The sequence below is a fragment of the Carcharodon carcharias genome, chromosome 9 (genome assembly GCF_017639515.1).
Source record: "Carcharodon carcharias isolate sCarCar2 chromosome 9, sCarCar2.pri, whole genome shotgun sequence".
In the NCBI taxonomy this organism is placed as follows: Eukaryota; Metazoa; Chordata; class Chondrichthyes; order Lamniformes; family Lamnidae; genus Carcharodon; species Carcharodon carcharias.
Genome location: NC_054475.1, coordinates 73,450,303 through 73,466,108, shown reverse-complemented (window position 1 = coordinate 73,466,108; position 15,806 = coordinate 73,450,303).

Sequence of the window (15,806 nt, the reverse complement as noted above, 5' to 3'; positions counted from 1 at the left end):
TCCCACACACACACATACACACCCCCTATACACACATACACATGTTTCCCTCATACACACAAACATACTCACCCCTCTCTCACACATATACAAACAATCACCCTGCACACACACATACACACTCTCATCCCTCACACACAACACACGCACACATGCTCACCCCTCTCACCCACGTGCACACACACACGCATATGTGCTCACCTCTCACATACACGCACACACACACACACTCACATGTCTCTCTCACACAGACACGCAAACACACCCCTCTCACATGCACAACCCTCACACACACACAAACCTCAAACACACACACACACACACATGCACCCTTCATAAATACACACACATGCTCACCCCTCTCACACACTCATCCTCATACACATACACAAACACACAGACATGTGCGCACTCACACACACCCCCTCTCACACACAGATACACACACTCAGCACAAGCGCACACACATGCCTCTCATATACAGACAGACAGACACACACACACACACACACAGACATGCTCACTCCTCCCTCTCACACACAAACGTTCACCCCTCTCTCATACACACACACTCTCACCCCTCATATACATTCACACATACATGTTCAGCCCTCTCTCACACACACAAACACACAGACACACCCGCCCCTCTCTCTCACAGACACATGTATGCACATACACACACCCATCGTAATGCACACACACTCACTCCTCACAACAGTTATAACCTCAGCCCTTACACACACTCAACCCCCCACACACACACACTCACTCACTCCTCACACACACACGCACCCCTTTCACACATATGCACACACCACCCTCTCACACACACATCCTTCACACCCACCCCTCATATACTCACACACACACAAACCCCTCATATACTCTCCCTCACACACACATACTCACCCCTCATATACACACACACACCTCACACATAAGCATTCACTCCTCATACACACACGCACGCACACCCTCCCTCTCACTGACACACAAACACGCTCACCCCTCTCACATATGTGCATGCACACACAACCCTCTCACACACAGATACACATATTCACCCCTCATGCACACATACACACACTCACCCCTCTCTTTCTCAGAGGCACACAAACATGCTCGCCCCTCTCACACACACATACATGCACATATACACACACACCACCCTCTTACACACTCTCCCCACACACACACATAAACACCTCATATTAATGTACACACACTCACCCCTCTCACACACACATATAAACACTCACCCCTCTCACACAAACACCACCACCCCTCTCACATACACATACATACTCTCATCCCTCACATGCAAACACACACAGACACCACTCTCAAACACACACTCACCCCTCATATATATATACACACACACACACAAAGACATGCTCACCTCTCTCATACATGCGTGCACACACACGCACATGTGCTCACCCCTCACACACACATACTCATCCCTCACACATATTCACCCCTCATATACACAAACACACACACAAACAGACAAACACACACACACACACACCATTCATACACACACACAGACATCCTCATCCCTCTCACACACACACCCACCCTTCTCATAAACACATACATACTCTCATCCCTCTCACACACATGCTCGCCCCTTTCACACACATACACATGCTCACCCCTCTCACACACATGCTCACTCCTCTCATACACACAGCCCTCTCTCACACACACACACATTCACCCCTTATATACTCTCACATACACCCCTCTGTCTCATATAGACACACAAACACACTCACCCCTCTCACATACACACATACACATGCACCCCCTCACGCACATACACACACCACCCTCTCACACATACTCACCCCTCACACATGCCCCCCATACACACACATACCCCTCATACAGATACACTCACCCCTTATACAGACACACAGTCACCCCTCATATACTCTCACAAACTCACACACACCCTCATATAAATACACACACTGACCCCTCTCTCATACAAACATGCTCACCCCCTCACACATGCACACACACGCACACACCCATCGCAACACACACACACATTCATTCCTTACAGCACACACACTCACCCCTTACACACACTCAATCCCCACACACACACGCACTTACTCCTCACACGCACATAAACACTTACCCCTCATGTACACATACACACATGCTCACCCCTCACACACACACACATGTTCGCCTCCCTCACATACACACACACATATTCACCCCTCTCTCACACACATACACACACTCACTCCTCACACACAAACTCACCCCTCAGCCACACACACCGCTCAAACACACAAACACACACACACACCCCTCTCACACACATACATACTCTCATCCATCACACACAAACACGTAAACACACACTCACATGCTCACTCCTCTCAGACACAGTCTCACATCTCATTTATACACACACGCCCACACACACGCAAGTACACACACACACATACAGACACACTCACCCATCACACACACATGCACACACACAAATGCACCCCTCATATACATACACACATACTCAGCCGTCTCTCTCTCACAAACACACAAACACACTCACCCCTCACACACACATACACACACACCCCTTATATACACACACACATATTCACCCCATATGTACACACTTACACCCCTCATAAACACATACATACGCACACACACACTCACTCATCCCTCTCACGTAGACACACAAACACGCTTACCCCTCTCACACAAACATACACATGTTCACCCCTTACACACATACACACACCCCCACTTACCCCTCACATACACACACTCACCCCTCACACACACACGCACGCCGCACACAAACACACAGAAACTCCCCTCATCCACACACACCCCTCATACACACAAACACATACAGAGCCCCTCATACACACAAACACACACACAAATACGCACCCCTCACACACCCCTCTCACACACACATACATACTCTCATCCATCACACAAAGATACACACACTCACGTGTTTACCCCTCTCATATATATATACACACACACACTCACCCCTCTCTCACATACCGACACATTCATCCCTCTTACACAGGCATGCGCACCACACACGCGCACACATGTGCTCACCCCTCTCACATGCACACTCATGCCTGATATACACACACCCACACACACACACACACAGACACTGTCACAGAACACCATGAGAATCAGGAACAATAATGTGTTATCACACAGCAGTTATTAAAGGTTGTTATTTAAAATCCCCTCTCTCTCACACAGACTCACAGACATGCCCACCTCTCTCATGCATACATGCACACGCTCACCCCTCATATACCCACACACACACACAACACACACTCACACAGTCACACTCACCCCTTTCACACATGCACGCACACACACACCCACACATGCTCACCCCTCTCTCTCACACACACACCCATGCCTCATGCACACACACAGACTCACCCCTCATATATACACACACACAGACACACACACCATGTACACACACATGTACGCACCTGTCATACACACCCCTAATATACACCCCTCATATACACACACACAGACAAACTCTCACCCCTCTCTCTCAAACAGACTCACAAACAGGCTCACCCCTCATACACACACATCCCTCACACACACACATTCACACATGCACAGCCCTCTCCCACACACACAAACCCTGCACACGCACACACATACACATGCACACCCCTCACGTGCATGCACATGCACACACTCACACTCGTACACATGCACTCCCCTCACACACAAACACACACACACTCACCCCTCTCATATACATAGATATAAGCGCATTCACACATGCACACCCGTCTTACACACACATACACACACACACACAAACGCATGCGCACTTTTCCATGCTCACCCCTCTCTCACACACACACAGACACGCCCACTCCTCCCTCTCTCACATACACACAATCACCTCTCACACTCAAACACATTCACACACTTGCACACACACACATACACACTCACACACACTAACCCCTCTTACACACAAACATATAAGCACATTCACATATGCACACCCCTCTTACACACACGCATGCGCACTCATGCATGCTCACCCCCTCTCACACACACACAGACATGCCGACCCATCCCTCTCTCACATACGCACACTCACCCCTCACACTCAAATACATTCACACACTTGCACATGCACACCCCTCACACACACTTTCATATACACAAGCACATACACATACACATACACACCACTCACACACACAACCCTCATACACTCACACCCCCACCCTCATACAAACACATTCTCCCCTCTCTCACACAAGCCACCCCTCTATCACACACACACACCCACCCCTTCCTCTCACACACACACCCCCACCCCTTTCTTTCACACACACACCCCCATCTCTCTCTCTAACACACACTCCAACCCCTCCCTCACACACACAGCCCCACCCCTCTCTCACACACACCCACCCCCAGCCCTTTCTCTCACACTCCCCTCCCCTCTCTCTCTCACACTCCCATCCCTCTCTTTCAAACACTCCCACCCATTACCCTCTCACACACCCCCACCCCTCTCTCTCACACACACCCCCGCCAGTCACACACACACCCCCACCCTTCTCTCACACACACCCCCACCTCTCTCTCACACAAACCCCCACCCCTCTCACACACACACCCACCCCTCTCTCTCACACACCCCCAATCCCTCTCTCACACACCCCCACCCCTCTCACAAACTCACCCCCACCCCTCTCACACACCCCCCCACCCCTCTCACACACACCCCCGACCCTCTCAGACACACCCCACCCCTCTCTCACACACACCCACACCCCTCTCACACACTCACCCCCACCTCTCTCACACACACACCCACCTCTTTCACACGCACCCCTACCGCTCTCTCTCACACACCCCCACCCCTCTCTCTCACACACCCCCACCCCTCTCTCTCACACACACCCTCACCCCTCTCTCTCACACACCCCCACCCCTCTTGCACACTCAGCCCAGCCCTCTGACACACACACCCCCACCCGTCTCCCTCACACACCACCACCTCTCTCTCTCACACACCACCAGGCTTCTCACACCCTCACCCCCACCCCACCCACACACACAGCCACACCCCTCTCACACACTCAGCCCCACCTCTCTCACACACACACCCACCTCTTTCACACACCCCCACCCCTCTCTCACACACACACACCTTCACCCCTCTCTCTCACACATCCCCACCCCTCTTGCACACTCAGCCCAGCCCTCTGACACACACACCCCCACCCCACTCACACACAACCCACCCCTCACCCCTCTCTCACACATACCCCCACCCCTCACACACACATCTAACCCTCTCCAACACACACCCCCTCATCTCTCACACACACCCCCACCTCTCTTGCACACACCCCCACCTCTCTCACACACACCCCCACCTTTATATCACACACAACCCCACCTCTCTCACACACACCCCTACCCCTCTCTCTCGCACACCCCCACCCCTCTCACACACACACACACACCCACCCACCTATCACACACACCCCCAACCCTCTCACACACACACCCCCACTCCTCTCTCTCACACACCCCCACCCATCTCTCACACAGCCCCACCCCCTTCTCACACACACACACCCAACCCTCTCTCATACACAAATACCCAACCCTCTCTCACACACACACCCCTGTCCCTCTTTAGCACACACACCCCCACTCCTCTCTCTCACACACCCCCACCCCTCTCTCTCACACACACCCCCACCACTCTATCTCACACACACCCCCACCCCTCTCACACACACACCCCACCCCTCTCTCACACACACCCCCACCCTTCTCTCACACACATCTCCACCCCCTCACACACACACATAAATACATACTCACCTTCACACACAAATTCTCACCCCTCACGCACACCTCTCTCTCTCACACACACAGACACACACACACGCACACACACTCACCCCTCACACACACACCCTCTCTCACCCCTCACATACTCACACACACACCCCTCATACACGCACACACACACACACACACACACACACACACACACAGTCACCCCTCACACATACACACATATTTAATTACCCCTCACAAACACACACCCACCCCTCACATACAAACGCACTCCTCATGCACACACACTCATGTAGCCCTCATACACACACACAGACATGCTTATCCCTCTCACACACACATACCCAACCCTCTCATAAACACATACATACTCTCATCTCGTGAACAAAAACACACACACATCCTCACCCCTCTCACACACACAAGCATGCTCACCACTCTCTCTCACACACACACACGCCCATTCCTTACACACACACATACACAGTCATAGAACACCGTGAGAATCAAGAATCGACACACATACATCCTCACCCCTCTCACACACACCTCACACATACCCATCACACACACACACCCCTCACACACACACATACACGCATTAACACATGCACAGCCCTCTCCCACACACACAAACCCCAGACACGCGCACACATACACACGCACTCCCCTCACACACAAACACACATACCCGTCACACACAAACACCCACCCACCCACCCCCACAGCAGATGCACTCACCCCTCTCACATACACACACAACTCCCCCACGCCTCATGCACACACACTCACCCCTCTCTCTCTCACAGACATGCGCACCACTCACGCACTCACAAATGCACACTCACCCCTCTCACATACACTCACTCATCCCTCACACACTCTCATCCATCAAATACACACTCACTCACCCCTCATGCACACACACACACACACTCACCACACTCTTTCACAGACATGCTCACTCTGCCCACACTTGTGCGTATGCACACACACACACACATACACACACACGTACTCTCACCCTCTCACCCACCCTCACTCTCACCCTCTCACCCACACTCACTCTCACCCTCTCACCCACCCTCACTCTCACCCTCTCACCCACCCTCACTCTCACCCCCTCACCCACCCTCACTCTCAACCTCTCACCCACCCTCACTCTCATCCTCCCATCCTTACAGTCAAGCACCAGTCCTCATTCTCACCCACCCTCCCTCTCTCACCCTCACACCCACCTTCACCTTCTGACCCCCTCACCCACCTTCAGTCTCACCCACACTCATCCTCCCGCACTAACTCATTCTCACCCTCACTCACCCATCCTCACTTACCCATCCCCACTCATTCTCATTCACCCACCCTCACTCTCAGCCCCTCACCCACCCTCACCCTCTCAGCCCCTCACCCACCCTCAGACTCATCACTTCAAGCACCCTCCATCTCACTCACCTATGATCCCTCACTCTCACCCTCTCAAACACCCTCACTCACACCCTCACGCACCCACCCTCACGCGCACACACCCTGACTCTCACCCCCTCACCCACCCTCAGTCCCTCACCCATCCTCACTCTCACCCCATCACCCAACCTCATTCTTACCCACCCTCACTCTCAGCCTCTCACCCACTCTCACGGTCACCCAACCTCACTCTCACAAACCCACCCTCACCCTATCACCCACCTTCAATCTCAGCCTCTCGCCAATGCTCTCACACATCTACTCTCATTCTCAACTGCCCTCATTCTCACTCACCCTCACTCACCTACCTTCACTCACACCCCCGTTGCACCCACCCTCACGCTCATGCACCTTCACTCTCACTCCCTCACTCTTACCCACACTCAGTCTCAGCCTCTCACCCACCCTCACTCTCAACCTCTCACTAACCCACCCTCACCCTCTCATCCACCTTCACTCTCACCCACCCTCATTCTCAACTGCCCTCACTCACCTACCTTCACTCACAACCCCATGCACAAACCCTCACGCTCACGCACCTTCACTCTCACTCTCTCACCAACCCTCACTTTCACCCCCTCAGCCACCCTCATTCTGACTGCCTCACCCACCTTCACTCTAAACCACCGTCACTCTCACTCCCTCACCCACCCTCACTCTCACGCATCCACTCTCATTCACTCTTATTCCCACCCACCCTCCCTCACTCTCATCCTCCCACCCATTCACCCACCTTCACACTCACACATCCACTCTCACACACCCACCCTCATTCACCTTCCTTCTCACCCAGCCATCCTTACTCTCACTCACCCAACCTCACTCACCCACCCTCACTCTCAATTCCTCACCAACCCACCCTCATCCTCACTGACCCGCCCTTACTCTCAGTCAACCACCCTGACTCTCTCCCAGCTACCGTTCCTCACCCTCTCCCTCTCACCCTCCTTCACTCTCTCCCTCACTCTCACCCTCTTGTCCACCCTCATTCTCACTCTCACCCTCTCATCCACCATCACTCACCCACCCCAACTCACACTCACTCACCCACCCTCACTTTCCCACCACAGCCCCTCACCCACACTCACTCTCAACCCCACAACCATCCTCACTCTCATCCCCTCACCCACAGTCTGAGCCTCTCACCCGCACTCGTTCTCACCCACCCTCCCTCACTCTTATCCCCTGACCATCCTCACTCTCACTCATCCATTCTCACTCTCACTCACCCTCACCCACTCACCCTGACTCACCCAACCTCACCATCACTCGCACCCTCTCAACCACCCTTAGCCTCATTCTGTCATCCAGTCTCTCACTCTCACCCACATTCACTCTCTTCCCTGATGCATCCTCTCACATCCCCACCCTCACTCTCACCCCCTCACCCACCCTCACTCTCTCACCCACCCACACACTCCCTCAGCCGCCCACATTCTGACTGCCTCACCCACCCTCGCACCAACCCTCAATCACATACCCTCACCCACCCTCACTCTCATTCACCCTCATTCTCACTCACTCTCACTCTCACGGCCTCAACACTCTCACTTTTACCCACCCTCACTCTCAGTCTTCATCCTCGCACCCACCCTCATTCCCTCACTGTCACTCACTCTCACCCTCATTCAGCCACTCCACTCACTCTCACTCACCCAACCACCCTCGCTCACTCACCCACACTCTCTCTTTCACCCTCTCACCAACCACAACCTCACCATACTCTCACTCCCTCACCCACCCTCACTCTCACCCAGCCACCCTTCCTCACACTCTCCCTCTCACCCTCCCTCACTCTCTTCCTCACTCTCACTCCCTCACCCACCCTCACTCTCACCCAGCCACCCTTCCTCACACTCTCCCTCTCACCCTCCCTCACTCTCTCCCTCACTCTCACCCTCTCATCCACCATCACTCACACACCCCAACTCACACTCACTCACCCACCCTCACTTTCCCACCCTCAGCCCCTCACCCACACTCACTCACAACCCCACAACCATCCTCACTCTCATCCCCTCACCCACAGTCTGAGCCTCTCACCCGCACTCGTTCTCACCCACCCTCCCTCACTCTCTTCCCCTGATCCATCCTCACTCTCACTCATCCATTCTCAGTCTCACTCACCCTCACCCGCTCACCCTGACTCACCCAACCTCACCATCACTTGCACCACCTCAGCCACTCTTAGCCTCACTCTGTCACCCAGTCTCTCACTCTCACCCTCACTCAGTCTCACCCCTGATGCATCCTCTCACATCCCCACCCTCACTCTCACCCCCTCATCCACCCTCACCCCCTCATCCTCCCTCACTCTCACCCCCTCATCCACCCTCACTCTCACCCCCTCATCCACCCTCACACTCACCCTCTCGCCCAGCCTCACTCTCACACCCATACTTTATTCCACCTTCCCTCACTCACTCAACCACCCACTCTCACTAACTCTCACCGCCAACCCACTCTCATTCTCACCCTCACTTACCCACCCTCCCTCTCACTCTCACACACCCACCCTCCCTCTCACTCTCTCACACCCATAATTTCACCCACCCTCACTTACTCACTCAACTACCCACCCTCACTGCTGACCCACTCTCATTCTCACCCTCTCAGACACCCTCACTCTCATTCATCCATCCACCCTCACCCACTCTCACTAACTGATATAGAGTTGATCTTCCAAACAACTATTCTTGGTGGACACATTTAACTTTATTTACAAGACAGCAACAGCAACACGTTTGCATCGAACTCTTTAACTAAAGAAAAATCCTCCTCGACGGTCCCCGTGTCGCAAACACATTGGTTGACACAGATCATGTGATTTCATAACACAGGATTATTCTACCCTAACCCCTAACCCTAACCCAACCCCAACTCCAACCCTAACCCCTTACCCCAACCCCTAACTATTACCTTAACCCTACATTTATCCAAACGATAATTACTACACTCACGCACTCTCACCCACCTGCCCTCACTCTCACTCACCCAGCCTCATTCTCACTCACACCCTCATCTACCCACCCACCCTAACTCTCATTCACCCAGCCTCAGAATCACAGCATCACAGTGCAGAAGAAGCCCTTTGGCCCATCGAGTCTACACCAACACCTGACCTACCTACCTAATTCCATTTACCAGCACTTGACCCATAGCCTTGAATGTTATGACAGGCCAAGTACTCATTCAGGTACTTTTTAAAGGATGTGAGACAACCCACCTCCACCACCCTCCCAGGCAGTGCATTCCAGACCGTCACCACCCTCTGGGTAAAAACGTTTTTCCTCACATCCCCCCTAAACCTCCTGCCCCTCATCTTGAACTTATGTCCCCTTGTGACTGACCCTTCGACTAAGGGAAAGAGCTGCTCCCTATGCACCCTGCCCATGCCCCTCATAATCTTGTACACTTTGATCAGGTCGCCCCTCATCTTCTCTGCTCCAACGAAAACAACCCAAGTCCATCCAACCTCTCTTCGTAACTTAAATGTTTCATCTCAGACAACATCCTGGTGAATCTCCTCTGCACCCCCTGCAGTACAATCACATCCTTCCTAAAATGTGGCGACTAGAACTGCACACAGACCTCCAGCTGTGGCCTCACCAAGGTCCTTTACAACTCCAACATGACCTCCCTACTTTTGTAATCTATGCCTTGATTGATAAAGGCAAGTGTCCCATATACCCTTTTCACCACCCCACTAACATGCCCCTCTGCCTTCAGAGATCTGTGGACACACACGCCAAGGTCCCTTTGTTCCTCAGAATTTCCTAGCGTCATGCCATTCATTGAATACTTGTCAAATTACTCCTTCCAAAGTGTATCACCTCATATTTTTCAGGGTTAAATTCTCACTCATCGACCCACACACTCACTCACCCATCTACCCTCACTCACCTGCCCTCAATCTCACTCCCCCTCACTCTCACTCACCTTCCCGCACTCTCACCCACCCATCCATCCTTTCTCACCCATCCACCCACCCTCACTCATTCTCACTCACCCTTCCTCACCTCCATTCACCCACTCATCCTCACTCACTCTCAGTCACCCACCCTCACCCTCATTCAGCCACCCGCAATCTCACTCCCACCCTCACTCACCCACTTTCACTCTCACCCAACCGCCCTCACTCACTCTCACTCACTCACCATTAGCAATAACCTGCTCACCAATGCCCAGTTTGGGTTCTGCCAGGGCCACTCAGCTCCTGACCTCATTACAGACTTGGTTCAAACATGGGGAAAAGAGCTGAACTCCAGAGGTGGGGTGAGAGTGACTGGCCTTGACGCCAAGGCAGTATTTGGCCGAGTATGGCATCAAGGAGCCCTAGCAAAACTGGAGTCAATGGGAATCATAGGAAAAACTTTCTGCTGGTTGGAGTCACACCTAACACAAAGAAAAATGGTTGTGATTGTTGGATGGCAGTCATCTCAGCTCCAGGACGTCAGTGCAGGAGTTCCTCAGGGTAGTATCCTCGGCCCAACCATCTTCAGCTGCTTCATCAATGACCTTCTTTCCATCATAAGGTCAGAAGTGGGGATGTTCGTTGATGATTGTACAATGTTCAGCACCATTTGTGACTCCTCAGATACTGAAACAATCCATGTTTAAATGCAGCAAGACCTGACCAATATCCAGGCTTGGGCTAACAAGTGGTAAGTAACATTCGCACCACACAAGTGTCAGGCAATGACCATCTCCAACAAGAGAGAATCCAAACATCGCCCCTTGATGTTCAATGGCATTACCATCACTGACTCCCCTACTATCAACATCCTGGGGGATGTTGACCAGAAACTGAACTGGACTAGCCATATAAATACTGCGGCTACAAGAGCAGGTCAGAGGCTGGGAATTGTGCGATGTGTAACTCACCACCTGACTCGTGAAAGCCTGTCCACCATCTACAAGGCACATGTCAGGAGTGTGATGGAATACACCCACTTTCCTGGATGAATGCAGCTCCCACAACACTCAAGAAGCTTGACACCATCCAGGACAAAGCAGTCCCTTGATTGGCACCACATCCACAAACATTCACTCCCTCCACCACCGACGCACAGTAGCAGCAGTGTGTACCATCTGCAGGAATTCACTAAGGCTCCTTCGACAGCACCTTCCAAACCCATGACCACTACCATCTAGAAAGGCAAAGGCAGCAGATACATGGGAACACCACCACCTGGAGGTTCCCCTCCAAGTCACTCACCATCCTGACTTGGAAATATACCACCGTTCCTTCACTGTTGCTGGGTCAAAATCCTGGAACTCTCTTCCCAACAGCACAGTGGACTGCAGCTGTTCAAGAAGGCAGCTCACCGCCACCTTCTCAAGGGCAACTAGGGATGGACAATAAATGCTGGCCCAGCCACATCCCATGAATGAATAAAAAAAACCTTACCTTCACTCAACCACCCTCAATCTCTCTGATGGGGAGGTGTTGGCATAGTGGTATTGTTGCTGGACTAGTAATCCAGACACCCAGGCCCTGGGGACCTGGGATTGAATCCTGCCATGGCAGATGGCATAATTTGAATTCAATAAAAATCTGATGTCAATTGTTGTAAAAGCCCATCTCGTTCACTAATGCCCTTTAGGGAAGGGCAGGAAATCTGCCATCCTTACCTGGTCTGGCCTACATTTGACTCCAGACCCACAGCAATGTAGCTGATGCTTACATGCCTCTGAAGAAGGGCATTTAGGGATGTGCAATAAATGCTGGCCTAGCCAGCGATGCTCACATCCCATGAATGAATAACTAAAGACCTCACCCTCTCACTCACTCATTCATACACCCATTCACTCATCCACCCTCCCTCACTCTCACCCAGACCCACCTTCAATCTCACTCACCCTCACCCTTGCTCACCCACAGAATCACAGATTTGTTATGATGTAGAAGGAAGCCATTTATCTTTTTGTGCCTCTGAGCATTTTAACTTAGTGGCAATCTCCTGCCTTTTCCCTGTAACCCTGCACATTGTTTCTATTTAATTAATCATCCAATGCCCTCTTGAATGCCTCGATTGAACCTACCTCCACCACACTTCCAGACAGTGCATTTCAAACCCTAACTACTCGCTGTGTGAAAATGTTTTTCTCATCTCATATTTGCTCCTTTTGCAAAACACTTTAAAACTGTGCCCTCTGGTTCTCTATCCATCTACAAGCGAGAACAGTTTCTCCCTATCTACTCTGTCCAGGCCCCTCATTCTTTGAAAACTTCTATCAAGTCTCCTCTTTGTCTTCTCCTCTCCAAGGAAAACAGTCCCAACTTTCCAATCTTTCCCCATAACTGAATTGTCTCATCCCTGGAATCATTCACATAAACCTCTTCTGCACTCTCTCCAATGCATTCACATCCTTCCTATAGAATGGCACCCAGAACTGTACACAACACTCCTGCTGAGGTGTAACCAGTGTCTCATATAAGTTCAGCATAACCTCCCTGCTCTTGTACTCTATGCCCTTATTAATGAAGCCTAGAATACAATACACTTTATAAACAGCTCTCTCTACCTGTCCTGCTACCTTTATGTACATATACACCCAGGTCTCTCTGCTCCTGCACACCCTTTAAAATAATATCCTTTATTTTATACTGTCTCTCCATATTCTTTGTACCAAAGTGCATCACCTCACACTTCTCCACATTGAACTTCATCTGCCACCTGTCTGTCCACTCCACCAATGTCCTTTTGAAGTTCTACACTGTCCTTCTCACAGTTTGTAATTCTCCGAAGTTTTGTGTTATCCGCAAACTTTGAAATTGTCTCCAGTTGACACCAAGATCTAGATCATTTATATATACCAGGAAGAGCAAGGGTCCCAGTATCGACCCCATGGGGAACTGCACGACAAACCATTAACCATTACTTTCTGTTTCCTATCCCTCAGCCAATTTTGTATCCACATCGCTACTTTCCCTTTTATTCCATGACCAATAACTTTCCTCATAAGTCTGTTTTGTGGCATTGAATTGAACGTGTTTTGGAAGCCCATATACACCACATCAATGGCCTTGCCTCATCAACCATCTCCGTGACCTCTTCAAAAAACTCCAGCAAGTTAGTAAGAGGCAATTTTCCTTTAACAAATCCATGCTAACTTTTCTGAATCCATCCAAATTTTTCCATGTGACTATTAATTCTATGCTGAATAATTGTTTCTAGAAGTTTCCCCACCACTGAAGTTAAACTGACTGGTCTGTAGTTGCAGGGCAGATCTTTACAACCTTTTTTGAACAAGGGCGTAATGTTTGCAATTCTCCAGTCCTCCGGCACTTCCCCCGAATCCAGGGAACATTGAAAGATTATTACCAGTGCCACAGCAATTTCCACTCTCACTTCCTTCAATATCCTTAGATGCATCTCATCCGGACACTTTGCCTTGTCAACTTTAAATTCCGACAGCTTATCGAATACCACCTCCTTATCAGTTTTTCATCCTCCTAGGGACTGAGCTTCCTCCTTTGTCACCATGGCCTGGGCAGCATCTGCCTCATTGTTAAAGGCAGATGTAAAGTATTCATTTAACACTGGTAGCTTATATTTCACCCCTTTCTTGGATTCACTCAAGTTCTGTCGAAAGGTCATGAGGACTCGAAACGTCAAATCGTTTCTTCTCCGCCGATGCTGCCAGACCTGCTGAGTTTCTCCAGGTAATTCTGTTTTTGTTTTGGATTTCCAGCATCCGCAGTTTTTTTTTTGTTTTTGTTTTTACTTCTGTATTCAGCTTGGTTCTCAATTGTATTTGCTCCCTGACACCTGTTGTAAGCACACCTTCTCTTCTTTAACTTAATTTCTTATCTCCTTTGTCATCCAGGGAGCCCTGGATTTGTTTGTCCTGCCCCTCCCTTTTGAGGGAACATATATTGACTGTACCCAAACCATCTCCTCTTTGAAGATAGCCCATTGTTCAGTGACTGTTTATCCCGCCAACCTTTGGTTCCAGATTATCCGGCCCAGCTCTGTTCTTGCCCCATTGAGGCCCACTCCCCATCAGTTGATTATTCTTACCCTGGATTGACCAATATCTTTTCCACCATAATCCTAAACCTTATGATGCAATGATCACTGTCCCCTAAATGATCCCCACTGTCACTTGATCTACTTGGCCCACCTCATTCCCAAGAACCAGGTCTAGCAGTGCCTCCTTTCTTGTTGGACTGGACATATACTGCTGTAGGATATTCTCCTGAACACAATCTAGGAACACTTGTCTGTCACTGCCCCTTACACTACCACTATCCCAGTCTATATACAGGGAATTAAAGTCCCCCATTATAACTACTCTATGATCTTTACACCTCTCTGTAATTTCCTGGCAGATTTGTTCTTCTATATCCTTCCCACCAGCTGGTGGTCTATATATTGCACCGAGCAATGTAATTGCACCCTTCTTATTCCTTAGCTGTAGCCAAATCCATTCTGTCCTTGAATCCT